At 42.5% G+C, this 9270-nt stretch overlaps 1 non-coding gene across 1 annotated transcript; it reads right to left on the bottom strand.

Annotated features, from left to right (window-relative positions):
• Positions 1-6080: 6080 nt before the first annotated feature.
• TRNAA-AGC (transfer RNA alanine (anticodon AGC)) lies at positions 6081-6153 on the bottom strand. Its single transcript has one exon. It is a non-coding gene; the product is annotated as a tRNA-Ala (tRNA).
• Between the last annotated feature and the right edge of the window lie 3117 nt (positions 6154-9270).

The raw sequence follows: 9270 nt of genomic DNA, 5'->3' as shown, positions 1-9270 counted from the left end.
TAGTGAGAAATCAACAACTCTTTTTTTGAGACAGAGTCTTGCTCTGTTGCCCAGTCTGGAGTGCAGTGGCGCAATCTCAGTTCACTGCAAGCTTCAAGCAACTTCCCAGGTTCAAGCAACTTTCATGCCTCAATCTCTGGAGTAGCTAGGACCACTTGCCCAGCTAATTTTTGTGTTTTTAGTAGAGACGGGGTTTTGCCATGATGGCCAGGCTGGTCTTGAACTCCTGGCCTCAAGAGATCTGCCCGCCTGGGCCTCCCAAAGTACTGCGATTACAGGCATGAGTCACCACACCTGGCCCAGAAATAATAAACTTCTTATATTGAGTAACTGAGATACAAGCAGTTGTTTGTTATAGAAAGGCCTGCCTAGAATGGACAAATACACAAGTACCTCCACCCTGATAACTCAGTCAGAGAGATCGGAGGGAGAGCAATAGCAGAAAGATTCTAGTGGATGAACCCATTTTGCTACCTATCAGGAAAGGGAGTGATTTAGTAGGGAAAATCCCAACCACAATTGCCTGCAGCCACTTCCTTAACTACTTCCTTAAAGGAGTGGCTTGGTTTTCTTCTGGAATAGAAGGGCTTTCATTCAGCAAAATTCTTGGTGAGCCATCTGGCTCTGAAAGGACAGTCCTCAGCACATAACCCCAAAGCCATAGCATCAGGAGAACAAAAATTTCTCTTCATAATAAAAAAGAAATTGGGGAATTTGAGAGAGAGCTCTCAGGAAGAGTGGGTTGGGGAAGAGATGTGCAGTGAGTGAGACAAGAGACCTGCCAAGAAAGGAGAGGGACTCCTGGGAGTGGGACCCAGAGACCATTTAGGACAGGGTTCTAATATTCCATTTTTAAGATATCTGCTACGTCTGCTACAGTGTAAACCCCTCTGCTGCTCCCTAAATGATTAGCAAATTAGCTGCTCGTTTGACCTCAAGTTTGTGTGTCCTTGAGAAGGCGTAGAAGTAGGCTCCAGCCAAGTGAGCCCAAAGTAAGATGCAAGTGTTGAAGAAAAGTAGTTGAAACAGGGACCCAATTTGGGGGTGGACATGAGACAAACCCTTTCCCACAAATATGAAAGAAGGTGATATGATTTGGCTGTGTCTCTACCCAAATCTCATCTTGAATTGTAGCTCACATAATTCCCATGTGTTGTGGGAGGAACCCAGTGGGAGATAATTGAATCGTGGGGGTGGTTTCCCCCACACTGTTCTCATGGTAGTAAGTCTCATGAGATCTGATGTTTTTATAAGGGGGTTCCCCTTTGCTTGGCTCTCATTCTTTCTTTGTCTGCCACCATGTAAGATGTGCCGTTTGCCTTCTGCCATGATTGTGAGGCCTCCTCTTTTCCTTTATCAATTACCCAGTCTCCAGTATGTCTTTATCAGCAGCATGAAAATGGACTAATACAGAAGGACCCTCAGGAGGGTTGGAGGTTCTGACCTTGAGGCTCTATGAAGGAGGTAAAGGAGGTCAGATACCGAAAGATCAAGGAACTTCCCGTTTAGTTAGTAGACCTCTTCTTCCCACAAAACTACCTAAGTGACTAAGTAGAAGTGTTTACCAGCACAGCAGATGGGGTTATATGAAGGGAGATGGCAAATGGAATGGACTCCCGGAAGCAGGGGTCGCTGTTAGCCAGCAGTCAGGAAGCTCCACAAAGTTGGGAGTCAAGTGTGTGTCCCTGCATGAAAGATTGTGCCTGGGCCAATGCTGGGTTGTCCTTGAGAACGATGACTGGCTCCTACGGTGGGAGAGAGGAGCGACTGCTGCTTTGCTTATGTCTGCTGTCCCGTGAGGAGGAGGCAGAGGGGACCATCTTGGCTAAAATTAAATCAGGCTTTTCAACTCCTGACCCACCATGCAGTCCGGATGTGAACTGGGCCAAGGTGCTAATGTGGTTAGGATGCCAAGCTGGTGCCCAGCCACCCGCCACCTCACCCTGACTCATCGGCTGCAGTGCCCTCCAGATGACCCCTCGACATTCTCCCCGGATGTCTGCAGCCTTCTGTCTTGGCACTCTGCCAGCCCAGGAGGAAAATTCCTATGACCATCAGTTGAAGGAGATCACAACTCATGGAGGAAAGGAACCACTGAATTCAGTTTTTTCCTGGCCCTGTTTGGGATATCCTAGGTGCCCATGATTTTCTGGATGAGCTGTCAGTTCATGAATGTCCACAGAGCCCCCAGCACAGACCGCAGACCTTGGTGTGTGCTTCGCAAATTATATCTTCTCTTTTTCTCCCTCTTCCCGCTGTTGCTATTACCATCCCTGTTGCTATTATTATTGATACATCCAACTCTTCCTAGGACCACGCCTGCCTCTTACCGCCGTGGAGAATTGGATATCTTGATTATTTCTATCGCCCTCCTGCCAGATGTCAGTAGAGCTTAACCCTGAAGAAAGCCAGATGCCCTCCAGATGGCCATGATGCCCTTGAGATGCCTAATGCAATAACAAGTCCTGAACAGTCTGGGAAACAGAGCTCTCTGAAGGAGACAGTCTATGCTGTTCGTAATTAGAGATAGCTGCGGGTTCTGCTTCAACACAGAGCAGCCCTTCTTGTTAAGAATCCATTTTGTTTGTCAGAATCTCATCACTGTTTCTCCACCACTTCTCCCTCTAGACTTGGACAAGCCAGTGGCCCCCTATATGCTTGGCTATAGGATGACACCCCAAATCATGCCCTCTAGTCTTTCTCCTGAACTCTGACTCATTTGTCCAATTTTTCCAGCTGCTGACTTGACATCTTTGACATCCTGTGGGCACCTCTCATTCAACCTGTCCAAAACTGAACCTATTATCTCCCCCTTCTTGGGCTGTCTCTTCCTCTACCTCTTCTCTCCGCTGGCCAATGGCACCATCACTTGCCCAATTACTCAGACTGAACTTAAGGTAGTCGTGGACCTCCCCCCTCACTCCCCCATAACAACTCAAGAATAAATTCCTCTTCTCTGGTTTCACGAATATCTGCCAAATCGACCCCCTCCTTTCCACTCTTGCTCAGGCCCATATCACCTCCCATTTGAACAATTACAGCAGCTTCTGCCTGGTCTCCCTGCGTTTAGATTTGCTCCTCTCAACCCACATTTCATATTGCTGCCAAAATTGTCCTTCCAAAGTGAAAACGTGTACCAGATCACTCCCCACCTTAAATCCCTCCCGTGATATCTAGGGCCAATAAAATAAATGCAAAGCTCCCACCACGGCATGACTCATCAGTCTCCACTTCAGCCTCGACATTCTGGAAACTGAGCTCCCTTTACTTGCCTTTGCCTAGAAGACTCCTCCTGTACCCACTGGGCTCACTCTTACTCCTCGTTTAGACTCTGCATCGTTTCCTCCAGGAACCCTTCTGTTCAGCACCAGTCTGCCTAAGTTCCCCTCCTACTTTATAAGTGCTCCCCAAATTCTCTGTGCATGCCTCTATCAAGCACATCCCAGAATATACTAAAAAATGGATTATATTGGTCTCTAGTGGATATGTGTCTTTTTCATCCACTTTGCCTCTGAACCCCCTTCCTATGCTTGGGGTGCTCCTGCTTCTCATAAGCAATGCCTACCTCACAGTATAGAAATGGGAAAATGTCAAATACCTGCTCTCTCAGTCCTCCTTTCAGCTAAACTGAGAGCTCTGATAGTCTCCTCCAATCAGAGACCATTGCCCAGGCTAGCCCCAGAAATTTGTGGCATACAGAGACAGAGACCCTGGGGATCCTATTCTAGTGAGGGCAGCTGCAGTAGTGGCCACTGTTCCTGTGGCCCCTACTGGGGTCCCATGTCGGTGGTACCAGTGGTAAAAGCTATGATTACACCCAGTGGTGGCTTCACAGAATCATCTCCGGGGCATATTTCAAGCATTGGTCCTGGCTGTTAAGGTTGGTTGTCCAGCCCTCCCAGATTCTGTGCCCTATTTTGCAAACTGCCCAATGACCTTTTTGTAGTTGTCACGTCATTTTATTGGAGTGCAATTTATAGACCATAAAATTTACCCATTGTAAGTGTACATTTCAATAAGTTTTAGTAAATGTATGCAGTTGTGCAACCATCACCCCAATCCAGTTTTAGAACTCTTCCATCACCTCAGAAAAGTTCACTCTTGTCTATTTGCTACTGATCACCATTCACACCTCTAGTCCCATGCAACAAGAATCTGCTTCCTGACTCTCTGCCTTTTCTAGAAATATCATACAAATTGAATCAAACATTATGTAGTCCTTTTTGTCTGCCTTTTCCCACAATGTTTCATAATTTCTTTAAAAGTTGATTTGGTGGATGTATCCATACTTTGTTCCTTTTCTATTACCACATAATATTTCACTACATGGATATACCACATTTTGCTTATTCATTTACCAATCAAGGTCCTTTAAATAAATCCCTTTTCCATTCAGTGTAGCCAGAGCTGGGTTCTGTAGCCACCAAGATCCCTGAATATATTCCTCTCCATTGAGATGGAACAGCAGAAGTATCTTCATGGTTTTTGGATTTATGATCCCTGACACCATTCCTGGCACACAGTGGATATTCAGTAATTCTTGCAGTGGTGTATAGACTGCCAGTAATATCTCAAGGATGAGCTGGGCCTAGATATTACCGGCAGTCTATGCACCTAGCAATTTCATCTTTTTAGGATTTTCATCCTTTTGTTTCCAAGGAGGCAACAATCAGGGCAGATAATTATTCATCTCTTGCATGCATAAATGCTGCCCTGCTCAGAGAAATGCCTGTTACCATTACCTCCACTCTCCCACTCTTGCTGCTTCTACTGAGCTGAACCTTTTCTCTCTGCATGACCTAGACTCATTGGAAGCCAACAGGTAATCTATTGCCTTAGCTATACAGTTACCCCCTTCCCCCTTTTAATTGGGATAGGAAGGTTGAGATATCCTTCATTTCAGGGCTTGGCTAATGTATACCATGCAATATTTATGCTTTGCACGTACCTGAACTTCCCAAGCTGTGCCCTGTTTATGCATTCATGAGGAAGTGTTCAAGAGAATGTCATTTTATCAAATGGAGTCGAACCATAGCTCCACTTTTTGAGGGATTACAGGCTGTTTTTTCTTTATTTGTAAATGTGCCAGCCTAAAAAAAATGCTATGTTTTGTCAGAGACAGCTGATTAAACACCTTTGAGTATCTGTCAGTGTAAACTGTAAGATCATTAATTTATGCTGTAAAAAGAATAGCTGGGGAAGTGTGACTCAGACCAGTGTGGTTCCTTTCCTCATTTGAAACAAATAACATTTACATCTTTGGAAAGAATGTTGTGAAAAATCACCCCGATGGATCTATGTTTTCTAGAGTGACATCAACGATGTCACTTTGGTCTCATCTATTTAAAGCATCAAAGTGGATATTTTAGGCTTTAACAGCAGGTGTCCTGAAATTTAAAAATTTCTAAATTTTGGGGGGTTTGAGAAGCTTTTGATCTTTTTCTTGTCTGTCTCCCTTTCTTTCCCTCCTTCTCTCCCTTATTTCCTCATCACCCACCATAGTCTCATCATTATCACATAGTTTTGAAATAATTTCTGCATCTTGTTAATATCTTTGCCTGGATTTTGAGATCAAGAGGTTGCATCTCCTGGCGGAGTTTGGTGTGTCTGTTTTAAACGTTGGATTTTAAAGAAGTGCTAGCTAGTGACTTTTCAAACAAAAAAATCAGGAGGAGAAAATTATCCTTCTAAGGGTATAGGAGTTGCAGTTACTAAGTTGAACCATGTGTTTAGAAAGTGGAATGTGTTTATACCACGTAAATTACAAAAAAAAAACCTTGTAAATCCTTATCTTTCAGTACAGAATACTAGTCTTCATACAGCACTTGTAGTGGCAGCCTTTAAATCTACTCCTATTTCCCAAAACACTTTCCTAGGATTCCACAATATAGTCTGTCCTCCATAAATAAAAATAGAGACCAGTTAATTTACACTATAACAATGATACTACAAACAACTGCTATGCAGCACTTAGCATTTCACAAGGTTCGTCACCTTGATTATTTCATTTGATCTTCAAAATAAACCTGGCCCCGTGACTATGATCTTGTTTAGAGATCCAAGGTCCAAATGGTAAAGCCTGGAGAATGTGGGTATCGATCCCACTACCTCTCGCATGCTAAGCGAGTGCTCTACCACTTGAGCTAATTCCCCAGATGATATTGACAGTCATCCTGTGTAGAAAACAGGAGACTGTTTTGCAGAGGAGAAAACAGTCTCAGACAGTTCTGGAAGGACTAGTACAAGATTGCTTAGAATCTATAGATAATATGTTCATTATACAGTAATCTTGTACCTTGTGTTCGGAGCTAAGGACACAAAGGCAAACTAAATGCAAGCTCTGCCTTCAAGTTCAAAGACTAGCAATTGTGGAGCCAGGAATTTAATGCAGGTCTTATGTTGTAAATCCTTGTCTTTACTGTCTCAGAGCTAAGGCTGGGGCAAGCCTTGGGCAAAATCATCAGGTATGGGAAATTTGCTCCCACTAAGCACCCTCTTCACTTAAGTTCTTTAACATTCTCTCTCCTCAAGTACCTAACACCCTCATGCTTCTCAAAGATCTCTCTCAAATTTCCTTTCCAAATTCCCAAATATTATCCCTTCCTCCTCTTCTCACCAAAACTTGGCCTGTGTGAATCTCAGTTCTGCCATGTCTGGTTCACAGTTATCGAACTCTGGAATTGTTTTCCAACTTTTTGACCATGACCTACAGTAACAGAATCACTTATAGCCCACTGGGCTAAGAGAAAACTTATAGAAAGTGCCCCTTCCCCAGGGAAGTCATAGTCCCACACCAGGTTGCACAACTTGGCCATCAGAGCCCACCCTCACCCCCTTAGCCAAATAATCTTTTACAAGGCACAGTCTGCAGAGCGATACAGGGCAGCTAGAGGGGTAAAAAATGTATTTTGCATTGCCATATGGGCAGGTGGTTGTGTAAGAAACACCGTGGTTACTGTCCATGGTCCTGAACAATCACAGCACGTAAGGACAATGGATCTTCTCCCCACTAATTCTTGTTGAATACCCTTACCTCTCACAGGTTTTCTTTGTTTTATTTTTCTCTTGATGAAAAGACTGCCCTTTATACAAACAATGTCACAATGCAAATTGCACCCATGACTCGTACGTCACAATTTACGAAGGAGAGCGAAGGAGAATGGATTCAGGCAGCCTGGGTTTGAATCCCAGCCCCACCACTTGCTAGTGGGATTTTAGGGGAGCTATTTTGCCTCTCTGGACTTAAGTTTCTTTATCTTTAAAGTAAGGATGAGAGTAATTAATAGCTCATCGGATTGCTCCGAGAGTTAAATGAGATGATGCATGCAAAGTGCTTTGAGAGTGTGTTGTTTGTAGGAAAAAAAATACTTTCCAGAAGTAGTAAAACTAACAGTTCTGAATGTAATAATAAATGTAACTTTAAAACTCATGTCATGTTTTCAATTGAAAATTTCCTTATCATCAGGAAGTCAAGAAAATACGTGCTCCTTCTCCACATGTGGTAGTCAGGGTAAATCAAAAACGGAAACCATACTCATTATTTTAAAAGAGAATGTAACATATAAATTCATTAAACAGGGGTTGAAGAGAGGATAAAGCTAAAAGAAAACATTGAAGTAACTCAGAGACAGTAATGGCAGGAAGCAGCTACCAACCCCTAAGGCTGGGTCAACAAAGGGAAGAGGTTGATGTCTTCAGAATCTTGAAGGCTCAACGGACACCCCTCTGCCACATTTTGCTGTTGATATCTAATAGGGAATTAATGAGTAGCAATAGCTTGGTAACAATCAGTCTACTTGACCAAGAAAGAAGGGCCTTGTATGAGGCTCAAAATGCTATCTCCTCTATATTATGCAATATGTCTGACAGTATAGCACCTCAATTAACATAAGAAAACTGTTTAAAAAATTATTCAAAAGCTAGAACATGGCAAAGAATATTGCATGTCCTTTAATATCATATTGGAGCATTGTTTAAGAGATACTTCCAAGGATTTTCTAATTTTCTAGAAAAATATCTTCATTCAATTAACTATGTACTATTTGTTATTAATTAGGGTGTAGACAATGCAAACTTCTATTTTAGCCAGAGAAACATTTGTAAGATACAAATAATTTTGTTCAATGGAGATGCACATTATTTATATCCACTTGGAAACATAGCACCAACAATTACAGTTTTGTTGCCCTCTATGACATTCACCAGTTTTAAATCTCACTTAACGGGTTTATGGCAGCACTCCTTTCCTGACAGACTAAATGTGTTTCTAAATATTTTTGGATAGATATCTTTGAACAAGCTTCACCACCCTGCAGGTTTCTTCCTTTGTGAGTTAAATAAGTCTTTTACAGGTGTTCACTGCATAATTGTATGAGAATTATGATTTTAAAAATTACATTCTGACCAGAACTGGAATCAGAGAGCGCATTTTATTTGGCCAAAATCACACAATTGGAAAGTAGTGGAGCCAGATTTCCACTCAAGTCTGGCTGACTCCAAAGTCTACATCATGATCTCTTGGTGCCTTCACTCCAAAAAGATCTGTTTTACAGAGAAATTGAACGAAGAGTTGCTGCCAATTTCCTGCTAAAGTTTGATAAAGTTGGGAATCAGGTGGAGTGATAAGCCAGTTTAAAATACTTGGGTTGGATTTATAGACTGAGACAGATCAGAAAAGGTCAAGGGCTTATGTAAAGCAGCGGAGATCATGAAAATGGTAATGAGAGTCGGAGAAGGATGCAGTCATGTTGACAAAGATGAATTTTAAGACAAACACCAGGTTCCAGCTATTTGAGACCTGAACTGATAACCAGTGGCAGCGCTAAGCCCAGGCAAATGCCCCTCCTTCGCTCCCCTGATTTCTTTGGCCTCTCCCAGGAGCTCCCAGGCTGGATTACAAGGGCAGGAAATTCTAGGCAGCTCAACCAGGCTCTCTTTGATAAATTCTTAAGGCATTTCATCAAAGTCAAGTGGAAAGGTGCTATTTGGAATTAAAAAGAAACAGCCACTGCTATGCAGGGGTCTAAAGCAAACTCACTGACTGGTTTTATTTGAAATTTTTAGTACCCATAATTTATCCTCCAGTCAACTTTACAAATATATGAAGACCTTCCAGGTATAAGGCACAGTGGGAAACATTAAAAAAAAAAAAAAAAAAAAAAAAAAAGAAAGAAAAGAAAGAAAAGACTCTTGGAAGGAATCTTGGAGGCTACAGTGATCAATCTGCCTACTTGCTTGTTGGTCAACATTTTTACCGAGCTCTTTCTGTGT

This window comes from Chlorocebus sabaeus, chromosome 24, assembly GCF_047675955.1.
Source record: "Chlorocebus sabaeus isolate Y175 chromosome 24, mChlSab1.0.hap1, whole genome shotgun sequence".
In the NCBI taxonomy this organism is placed as follows: Eukaryota; Metazoa; Chordata; class Mammalia; order Primates; family Cercopithecidae; genus Chlorocebus; species Chlorocebus sabaeus.
This window is presented reverse-complemented; position numbering and strand designations above follow the sequence as displayed.